This window comes from Globicephala melas, chromosome 2 (genome assembly GCF_963455315.2).
Source record: "Globicephala melas chromosome 2, mGloMel1.2, whole genome shotgun sequence".
Lineage (NCBI taxonomy): Eukaryota > Metazoa > Chordata > Mammalia > Artiodactyla > Delphinidae > Globicephala > Globicephala melas.
In genome coordinates this window covers 56,172,169-56,182,392 of record NC_083315.2, presented here as the reverse complement: position 1 = coordinate 56,182,392, position 10,224 = coordinate 56,172,169, and the positions used below count along the sequence as shown (strand labels likewise).

Genomic DNA, 10,224 nt, shown 5'->3' with positions numbered 1-10,224 from the left:
TGTCCAGGAGGGTGTGGTGAAAACCCTGATTTGCTTTAGGCTATTTTAGTTGTTTGGATATAATCCAAGTACCCTGATGTAGGTATCCAGCTATATACATGATCAAAACATGGCTGAACTTTTACACTTGGGATTGACATCATCATCATCATCAAATAATTGTTAAATTATTAAGTGCTAAATTAATAATTTAGAGTCTAATCTCTACATTACAGATTTGCAGGAACATTAAATTGATTTTTGTCATTGGATTAGTCTGCTAGCGTTGCCATAACAAAGTACCACACACCGGGGGGCTTAAACACCAGAAATTAATTTTTTCACAGTCTGAAGGCTTGAAGTCTGAGATCAAGGTGTCTGCATGGTTGGTTTCTGCTGAATCCTCTCTCCTTGGCTTGTAGACGGCTGCCTTCTCCATGTCCTCACATGGTCTTTCTTCTGTGTGAGTCTGTGTCCCCAGTCTCTTCTTATAAGGACCCCAGTCATAATGGGTTATGGCTCATCTAATGACCTGATTTTAACTTAATTGCCTCATTTAAAGACCCTCTCCAAAATACAGTCACATTCTGAAGTACTGGGTGTTAGGACTTCAACATATGGATTTTGGGGAGTGGCACAGTTCAGCTCATAACACTCAGTTAAAACTCTCAAAATAACATAAAAAAGGAAAAAACAATGTTAAACATCATGAGAATAAAAGATTCCAAATTAAAGGGAAAAAGTAAAGGAGACCTCATCTTGGACCCATGTATGGCAATACCTCATACACTGAGATTTCACCTTTGCACACAGAAATCACCCTCCTCCACCCGATGTAAACATTTCAATCTGAACCTGATACTCCTTTCCTGTCAGCCCTCAGCCCAGAAGAACTCAGCATCACCCACTCACACGTGCCCAGGAGCCTGGGAAAGCCATGAGGCATCACAGGGCTGAAACCATGACAGCTCATGAAACAGGTGAGGCTCCTTACCTCCCCTCATGTCATTCTGTTGTTGTTAAGGGAATGGCAATGTATATATTAATTAGCATTTGTATTATATCAATAGAGTATGTACTCACATAATTAATAATTAATACATAATATGGTACATTATAATTACACAAATTATAATTAATATTAATTGGAATGCATTAATATATAATATATTGTGATAACTATTAATTAATATAATTATAATCATTATCGTATTATATTGTATTAGTATATTATAGTACATATGCTATTACATTAATAATAATTGATAAGTTTATTAGTATGTAGTAATCATATTATATATAGTATACTTAGTATATTTTTATACATAATAGATAAGATAACTATATATTAATGTATAGTATATAGTACTTTTATATTATTTCATATTATATTCTATAGCTTTTATATATTATATATAGTAATAGATAATAATCTGGTATAATATACTATACTTATTTATTAACATATATTAGTACCTAGTACCTATAATATATGTCAATATAGTATGTATTAACAATATATTAATCAATAAAGTATATATTAATATATTTCATTTTAAATATATTAATATATAATATTAAATATAATACTTATATAAACATATTTTAACATATATTTAATATTCAATATATATTTAATATATTAATATATCACTATATATTTATATACTATATGTGTTAAAATATTAATATACTAACATATTTTAAAATTGACCTATTAGCATATTTTGGTGTTTAATATATAATACACAAGTTTTATATTACGTACTATATAATACTATATATTAATTATGTATTTGGGCCTTTAAACACTGACTCTGTGTCCTTGAATGTCACTGTGTGAGCCATGAACATACACATTTGGCCCTGGGCGGGGTACTTGCCTTTTCTGTCTCAACTTGCATATTTTTAAAATGGGGACAACATCCGCCTGCCTGTGAAGAAGTACACTTGAGGCAATGTCAGATGGGACTGACACAGGATTGTAATCTATAAAATGCAAATCACATAATAAAGATGATTTCCTACCCAGCAGTGACTGATGTAGAGTAGTACCGTGGCAACACCAGGGCTATCTCACTGCAGAATCACAGCTTCATTTCTTATAATGGGATCACAATAGGTGAGGCATGCAGATAGCATAGAAACGCTAAAAAAAAAATAATAAAAAAAAGCCTACAGTTTGATTTAACTTGGGCTTACAAACTCCTAAGTCATGTTAATTATCTAATGTTTTGTTTGGCTCTTCATAGGGAGGGCTGCTGTCAACACTCATGACCCAACGAGGCCAGGGACCCCAGGTAATTTTGTTTGTGAAATTAGAAGCTTGAGATTTGTAAAGGAAAACAAACAAACAAACAAAAATCAAACCCAAAATAAACAGAGCAAGAGGGACCGGGTTAGCAGACAATCTCAGTGAGAATTGGCAATTTCCTTGGCTGCTTCAACGGGCAAGTGCTTACAAGCCTGACCTTCCTCTTCCCTGAGGAAGTTTCAACAGAAGATACCAGATGTCCACTTGCCATCAGTGAGATCAATTAATTTATAACACAGAATAGAAATGGAGAAAATAGGACTTAGCTCAGAAGGCTGTCAAAATGGAGATCTCTGAAAAAATAAAATCATCATTTTTATTGAATTAATGCTATTAGTAATAAAATCAAGAGTTACTGAGCTTTGGTTGCAGTCTGCGTTGAGCAGGCACAGACGGGGCTGATTCACGTGCTGCTTCCAGTAATGACATTGCAGTTCCCACATTGGAACCAGACATTTGCAGTCCTACAGATTTACACATCTTCCAAGATGCCTCTGCTTCCCTGGCAGCCACTTCAAGTGCTAGCTTGAAGAAAGGGCCAGACAATTCCTTGGGTCTACCCAGGAAAAAACCAGAACTTTTCATTGGTGTTAGAATTATGTAATTGAATGTAGCTGGTTTGTTAACTATTTTGTGTTGAAATAAAAAAGCAATAACATTTAAAGTAAATACTATTTAATATATACATATATATTTGTAGGCATTAAAAATAGATATTTTATATTTGGCTCATAAAATATTTTATAATGCAGTCAGAAAGCAAAAGAGGAAAAAAATAATATTCATCAGTTACCTCTTAACCATATTCCCCTATTGTGTTCTCCTTATTGGTGGAGTTGATTGCAAAGTCCACAGTTAACCATATTTTGCAGAGAGGTGAGAAGGAAGACAAGCCCCTCTTCTGGCTGCGTGGTATCACACATTAACGAAGCACTAAATTTTTATGACTTTTCTGTCGCTTTCCTCTCTCAGAGTTTTCTGGAGGATTGCAGAACCTGAGCACAGAGAGGCCAGAGTCAGAGCGACTCTACCTGCTGGATGTGGTCAGGTGTCCAGAGTGGGGCAAATCAAGAGTGTGACATGCCACAAGCCTGCTGGACCCTCCAGGACATTTGATGGCCTCTCTTGTCATTGAGCCATGGAGAAAGGCTTAATCCTATATCCTCAAAACACTAACAACCAAGGCTGAGTGTAAGTCTGGTTTATATTTCCATTTAAAATGGAATTTAAATTTTGACACCTGCATATTGGGACTCTGCTGTATGACCCACCCGTGCTGACCTGGTCCAGTAGACCAGTCATCTGGCTGCAACATAGTGCATGGCAGGCAACGCTGCTATTTCCCTGTACAAAAAGGAGGGCTTTTTGGTGGTAAGTGCAGTGGGAGCTGTCAACAGTTCTCAACGAAGATAAGGTTACTGGTGTGCATTTCCATAACGACGCATTGCTGCTTAAAATTTATCTCCCAGGGGAGAACTTCAAAAGTAGATTTATTTAGAGAGATCTTTTCTGTATGAATATATTTCTTCTGCTGTAGAGGAATAATTATCCAATGCAGCCTAATGGAACTGCAGTGGGGAAACAAACCAGCAGGAAACCCAGAATAGAGAATAGATTTGGGGTTTGGGTTTCTCAGATGGGAAGTGAGAGCCAGTTCCTGCCCTGAGTGGGATCTTCTTGGCACCTGCTTTATCTCATCCTCACAGTGAGATGCAGAGGAACAGAAGAGAGATTTCATGCTAATGAGATGGGACAAGACAGCACAGTCTAGAGTGGCATTTTCCTCAGATTGGGCTGGAAAGAGGGTATTCTTCACTGTAGTCAGTTCATTTAGATTTTAAACATCTGCTAGACTCCAGAGAAATGAAATCCCTCTTAATCATCACTATCGAGAAGGAATAAATACATGCATTTCTCTTTCACACAATAATTGGCTATGAAGCATTCTGGCAATCCTTTCATTAGGGTGATGAGATCCAAAAATAGAGGCCAAGTATGTTTATTGGAAGCTAATAGACCCACCTGAAATGTAAAAATTCATGTAAGAGGTGTGTGTGTGTGTGCACATGCCCACACGTGCTTTGGAAGGAGCAGTTGAGGGTGGCGGGGAAGCAGGTAGCAATTCATTTTTTCACCACCTCAAGCCCTCGTTTGTTTTTAAATCCTTCTTTCCTTCCTTCCTTCCTTCCTTCCTTCCTTTTGCTGCATTGGGTCTTAGTTGTGGCACACGGGATCTTCTGTTGCAGCCCATGGGTTTTTCCTTGAGGTGCGCAGGCTTCTCTCTAGTTGTGGCATGTGTCTCTAGAGCACGCGGGCTTAGTCACCCTGCAGCATGTGAGATCTTACTTCCCTGACCAGGCATTGAACCCGCGTCCCCTGCATTGAAAGGCGAAGTCTCAACCACTGGACCACCAGGGAAGTCCTCTCAAGCCCTTCTTTGGAATGAAGACACATAGCCTGTGTAACTCACCCCTTCTGGAATAATTGTTGAAAGGGTTTCTCCACCTTTCCTCTAAGGTTCCAGTTTGAGATCCAATAAGTCAAGTCTAGTCCAGACTCTGCCTCTGTGAGCTCCTCCAGGACTGGGAGATGTCAGTCAGTTTCTCTTCCCTGCCAGATAGGAAGGGTTGCACCGCTTTCTCCTTGCCCTGTAGTCTGAGATTAGACTTTGATTAATTATAACCGGGCACGCAGAACTCTGACTTGGGTCTCAGTAGGAGTGACAGTGTGGTCGGCAGGATTTTGGGTCCCATGATCCCCACCCCCACCCCACCCCTGACACACACCTGATGGTACACCTGTGGCAACATGCTGGCAACAGAAAAAATGAATTCAGATTTCAGTCTGTGGAAGCGGGGTGCTGCTGTAACAAATACCTACAAATGTGATGGTGGCTTTGGAATTAGGCAGTGGCCCAAAGCTTGAAGAGTCTTGACCAGCATGATAGTAAAAGCCTAGACTGCTTTGAACAGACTGTTATCGGAGATACAAGTGTAAAGGACTCTGGTCTTGAGGACTCAAAGGAAGTGAGGAGCGTTGTGGAAAAATCCTACATTCCCTTGTATAATGCCTAAGTCACCAGAAACAGACTATAGACACAGGGACTTTAAGACCACTGCTGGTTCAGTTCCCAGACTGGACTTGGAGAATGTTGCCCTAGAAGGCTCAGAAGAAGGTGAAGAAATGCTACTGGAAGCTGGAGGAAGAGGATCTATTCTACGTATTGGCAGAAAGCTTAGTGAAGCTGTGCCCTGCTGGTGTGTAGGGAGCAGAACTTGTAACGATAAACTTGGTTGTTCAGCTGAGGAAATTTCCAGGTCAAGGGTGGAGAGTGCAGCCTGTTTTTATCCTGCTGCTCAGAGTAAAATATGAGTCAGGAGAGAGATGCTGAGAGAAGAGCAGTTAGCAAAGAGGAGCCTGGACTGGATGGTTTAGGAAACTGGCAGCCTATCCAGAGAGCAAAGCCACCAGAAAGGAGAACTCACCATCATGTCTGTGTGGCACATGGCCCCATAGCCTTTCCCAGTGCCTTGGGAGTGTCAAAGTCTTGATTTTATTCATCAAAAGGGGATGATTCATCTGTTGATGGACACTTAGGTTGTTTCCATGTCTTGGCTATTGTAAACAGTGCTTCTAAGAACATAGAGGTGCAGCTATCTTTTTGACAGATGAATGGATAAAGAAGAGGTGGTGTATACACACACACACACACACACACACACACACACACAATGGAATACTACTCAGCTATGAAAAAGAGTGAAATATTGCCATTTGCAGCTACATGGGGGAGGGGCATTGGGGAGGGATGGATTGAGAAATTGAAATTAGCAGATGCAAACTATTATATACATGTGTAACTGAATCACTTTGCTGTACACGGGAAACTAACACAACATTGTAAATCAAATATTCTTCAATAAAATAAATTTTTAAAATAATAATAAAAAGAAAGGGGATGATTCACTCACTGACACAAAAAGCTTTTGGAAGAGATTGAGAATGAATGTGTGAAGTGAGTAATTTCAACAAATTAAAGAGAGGAAAATGCAAAAAGGTAACATCGTTGTGCCCATACAAGTGAAGTGAGTGAAACCCACCGGGTGTCGGGGTGGGGCAGCTTTCATCAGTTGGAACACGGTCTGCTAGGGACTGAGTCCTGCCTCTTCCTCTCAGCTGCCCTTCCTTGTGCTCTTAACACATGAAAAACATGAGAGACTAGGTGCAGATGAGAAACTCAAATAGAAGCAGAGCTAACTAGAACCAGGAAACTTCACCCCCGGAAAGAATTGGAGAGGGGGCTGTGATGCAAAAAAAGGGATGATTTCAGATGTGTGTAAAAGTGCCGGCTCCCGAGAGCACCTGGGCACCGCTACTCTCTTGCCTTGCCTATGACTTGAGTCAGGTGAGTGTAAGAAATAATCAGGTCATTACATATCTACATCTTTTTGCTTCTTCGTTTGTCAGCAATGGGTGATGCTGGAAAGGACCTCAGGTTTGCAAGAGGACAAAGGCTCAATCTACTGGTGCTCTGTGTAAGTCATCCTGGAATTGATGCTATCTGGATAGAAGGGGCTTAGAATTGTGTTTCTGCACCAGAGAATCATATGGTTTCTTCTTTGTATTCTGTTAATATGGCAAATTATATTGACTGATTTTTGAATGTTGAACCAAGCGTACATTCCTGGGATGAGCCTCACTTCGTGGTGGTGTCTTGTATCTTTTTTTTCCCTAATAGCTTTGATTTGCAAATATTTTGTTGAGGATTTTGTGTCCGTGATCATGAAAAATATTAGGGTAACGCTGGCCTCTTGGTAAGAGTGGGCAAGTTTCCTCTTCTTCTATTTTCTGAAAGGTATTGTGTGGAATAAACATTTCTGACTTTAAATGTTCAGTAAACTTCACCCGTGGGAACTTTTGGGATTAGAATTTTTTCATTGGAGAAAAAAAAATTCTTTTACAACGGTTAGCTAAGAATTCAGTTCCTTTAATAGATGTAGGATTATCTGGTTTATCTATATCTTGGGTGAGTTTTGGTAGTTTGTGTCTTTCAGTAATTGGTCCACTTCACCTAAGTTGTCAAATGTGTGGCTATAGAGTTATTTGTAGTGTTCTTAGATCAGCCTTCTAATGTCTAGGGGATCAGTGTTAAAGTCTTTCATTCCTGATATTGTAATTTGTTTTTTCTCCCTTTTCTCCCTTGGTCAATTTGTCTAGAATATTATCAACTTTACTGATCTTTCAAAGAGCCAGCTTTGGGTTTCACTGATTTTTTTTTTTTTTTTTTTTTGCAGTACGCGGGCCTCTCACTGTTGTGGCCTCTCCCGTTGCGGAGCACAGGCTCTGGACGTGCAGGCTCAGTGGCCATGGCTCACGGGCCTAGCCACTCCGCGGCATGTGGGATCTTCCCGGACTGCGGCACGAACCCGTGTCCCCTGCATCAGCAGACGGACTCTCAACCACTGCGCCACCAGGGAAGCCCTGGCCTGTGCATTTTGAAGCTGTGTTGATAGTGCATAAACATTTAAGATTTTTATGCCTTCTTACACAATTGACCCTTTTATCATTATCTAATAGCCCTCTTTATCCCTAATAATATTTCCTGTTCTGAAAGTTACTTTTTTGGAAATTAATACAGATACTCTGGTTTTCTTTTGATTCATGATTACATGTGTATGCATGCATTCTCCACCTTTTGACTTCAACCTATATCTCTTTATTTCTAAAGTAGGTTTCTTGTAGACAGCCTATGGTTGAACCTTAATTTTTATTTTATTAAAAATTTTTTAATTGAAACATTGGCTTATAACATTATATAAGTTTCATGTGTACAACATTATATTTCTACTTCTGCATATAGAGAACAGTGTAGTGGTTACCAGAGGCAGGGAGGGTGAAACAGGTAAAGGGGGTCCACTGCATGGTGACAGATGAATGGGTCTTACTTTTTTTAATCCATCTGACAATCTCCATCATTTTATTGATTTCTTTAGACGATTCTCATTTAAAGTGATTATTCATAGGGTTGGATTAAACTGTACCATCTTGCTAGCTGTTTTGTATTTGTTTTCATTTTTGTTTACTTCATATTTTTCTGCCTTCTATTGGTTTAAATGAGCATGTCTGTGATTCTGTTTCATCTTCTGTGTTGACTTATTATTTAAATATTTCTTTAAACATTAATGTGATTTACCACATACATTTGAAAATAATATTTGTCTTCCTTTGAATAACATTATACTGCTTCACTGCTTATACTGTTATAAGCGTAAAGAACCTTATAACAGCACATTCCCAATTCCTACCTCTGATGCTATAATCACACAATATATTTTTATTATTTTTGCTTTAAAGCCAGTTATAGCACATTTGAAATAAGAAGAAATATTCTGTTGTGCATTTATTTCATTTCTGATCTCTTCATTTCTTTGTGTAAATCCATGTTTTTGGCCTATATCTAATTTCTTCTGCCTGAAATACTTCCTTTAACATTTCTTGTAGAGTAGGTCTAGTCTGATAGCAATGTTTTTGCTTTTGTTTTTCTGAGTAAGTCTCTATTTCTCTTTAATTTTTGAAGAATATTTTCACTGAGTAAGAATTTGAGGTTGACAGTTCTTTTTCTTTCATCACTTTAATGATAGAACTCAAGTCTTCTCACTTGCATGATTTCTGATGATAAATTTGCTACAATCCTTACCCTTTTCCCTCTACAGATAACATATATTTTCCCCTCTTTGGTTGCCTCCATGATTTTCTCTTTGGTTTTCAGTGCTTTGAATATGGTATGCTTCACTTTTTCCTCCTTCCCTCCCTCCCTCCCTCCCTCCCTCGCTTCCTTCTTCCCTTCTTTCCTTCCTTCCTTCCTTCCTTCCCTCCTCTTTTCTTTCATTTTTATCCTGCTTGGTATTTTCTAAGCTTTGTAGGCCACTGGTTTGGACTCTATCACTATGTTTGTAAAACCCTAGTGGTTATTTCTCCTTTCCTTTTCTGTCCTTTGTCTCCTTCTGGGATTCCAATGATATGTGGATTGACATTGTCCCACAGCTCTTTAAAACTCTTTTCTGGTTTTTTGGTTGGTTGGTTTTTACTTTTTTAATTTTTTCAGTTAGGGTAATATCTATTGCCCTATCCTCAGTTTTAGGCAGGCGCTGTGAACCTGGGTCTTGGGAATGTTCCTCTGCTTTCAAATCTGTGTCTAACAGGTTTCTGCCACTCCCTCAGGGTAGAACTTCATTTGTTTTCCTGTTTTCGTCCATCTGCAGTGGGTTTTCACTAGTGCCTCCTCTTTCCCCTTCAGATTCTGGCTTCTGTATCCTCTAGGAGATGGAGGAGATATGTTCTGGGTGGAGTTTTATCAGTGGCTGCTCTCCATCCCCTGGCTGGTACTAGGAAAAAGCTTTCTCAAGATCCTCCCCAGTCTTTCCCATGAATACCTGGTAGGGTTCCTACAGGGAGAATGTGAAGGAGGGTGTCAATTGGTCTATGTCTGCCACCCTCAGAGACTCCACACTCTTACAATCAGCTCTTACTAGCTTTTATGGTGTCTGCTCTTGTCTGCTCCAATAAACAACTGCTTGAGTCTTGTTTTTCTCTATAGTAGCCTATGTCTATGTAGATTTCAGTTGGTTACTTGGCCTAAGACCTCAGTTCTCTGATGAGTTAAGGAAAATCATAGGCATACCTTGGAGATATTGTGGATTCGGTTCCAGACCGTTGCAATAAAGAGAGTCACACAAATTTTTGGTTTCCTGGTACATATAAAAGTTCTGCTTAGTTTTGTTTTTATTTCCATTATTCTAGGAGGCAAATCAAAAAAGATATTGCTGCGATTTATATCAAAGAGTGTTCTGCCTGTTTTCCCCTAAGAGTTTTATAATATCTGGTCTTACATTTAGGTCTTTAATCCATTTTGAGTTTATTTTTGTGTATGG

At 39.0% G+C, this 10,224-nt stretch overlaps 1 long non-coding RNA gene across 1 annotated transcript; it reads left to right on the top strand.

The window, feature by feature from the left end:
- The first annotated feature begins 737 nt into the window (after window positions 1–737).
- LOC132596748 (uncharacterized) lies at window positions 738–7,793 on the top strand. The gene is made up of 4 exons (XR_009562756.1): window positions 738–959; window positions 2,232–2,279; window positions 3,266–3,484; window positions 7,588–7,793. It is a non-coding gene; the product is annotated as an uncharacterized lncRNA (long non-coding RNA).
- The last annotated feature ends 2,431 nt before the right edge of the window (window positions 7,794–10,224 follow it).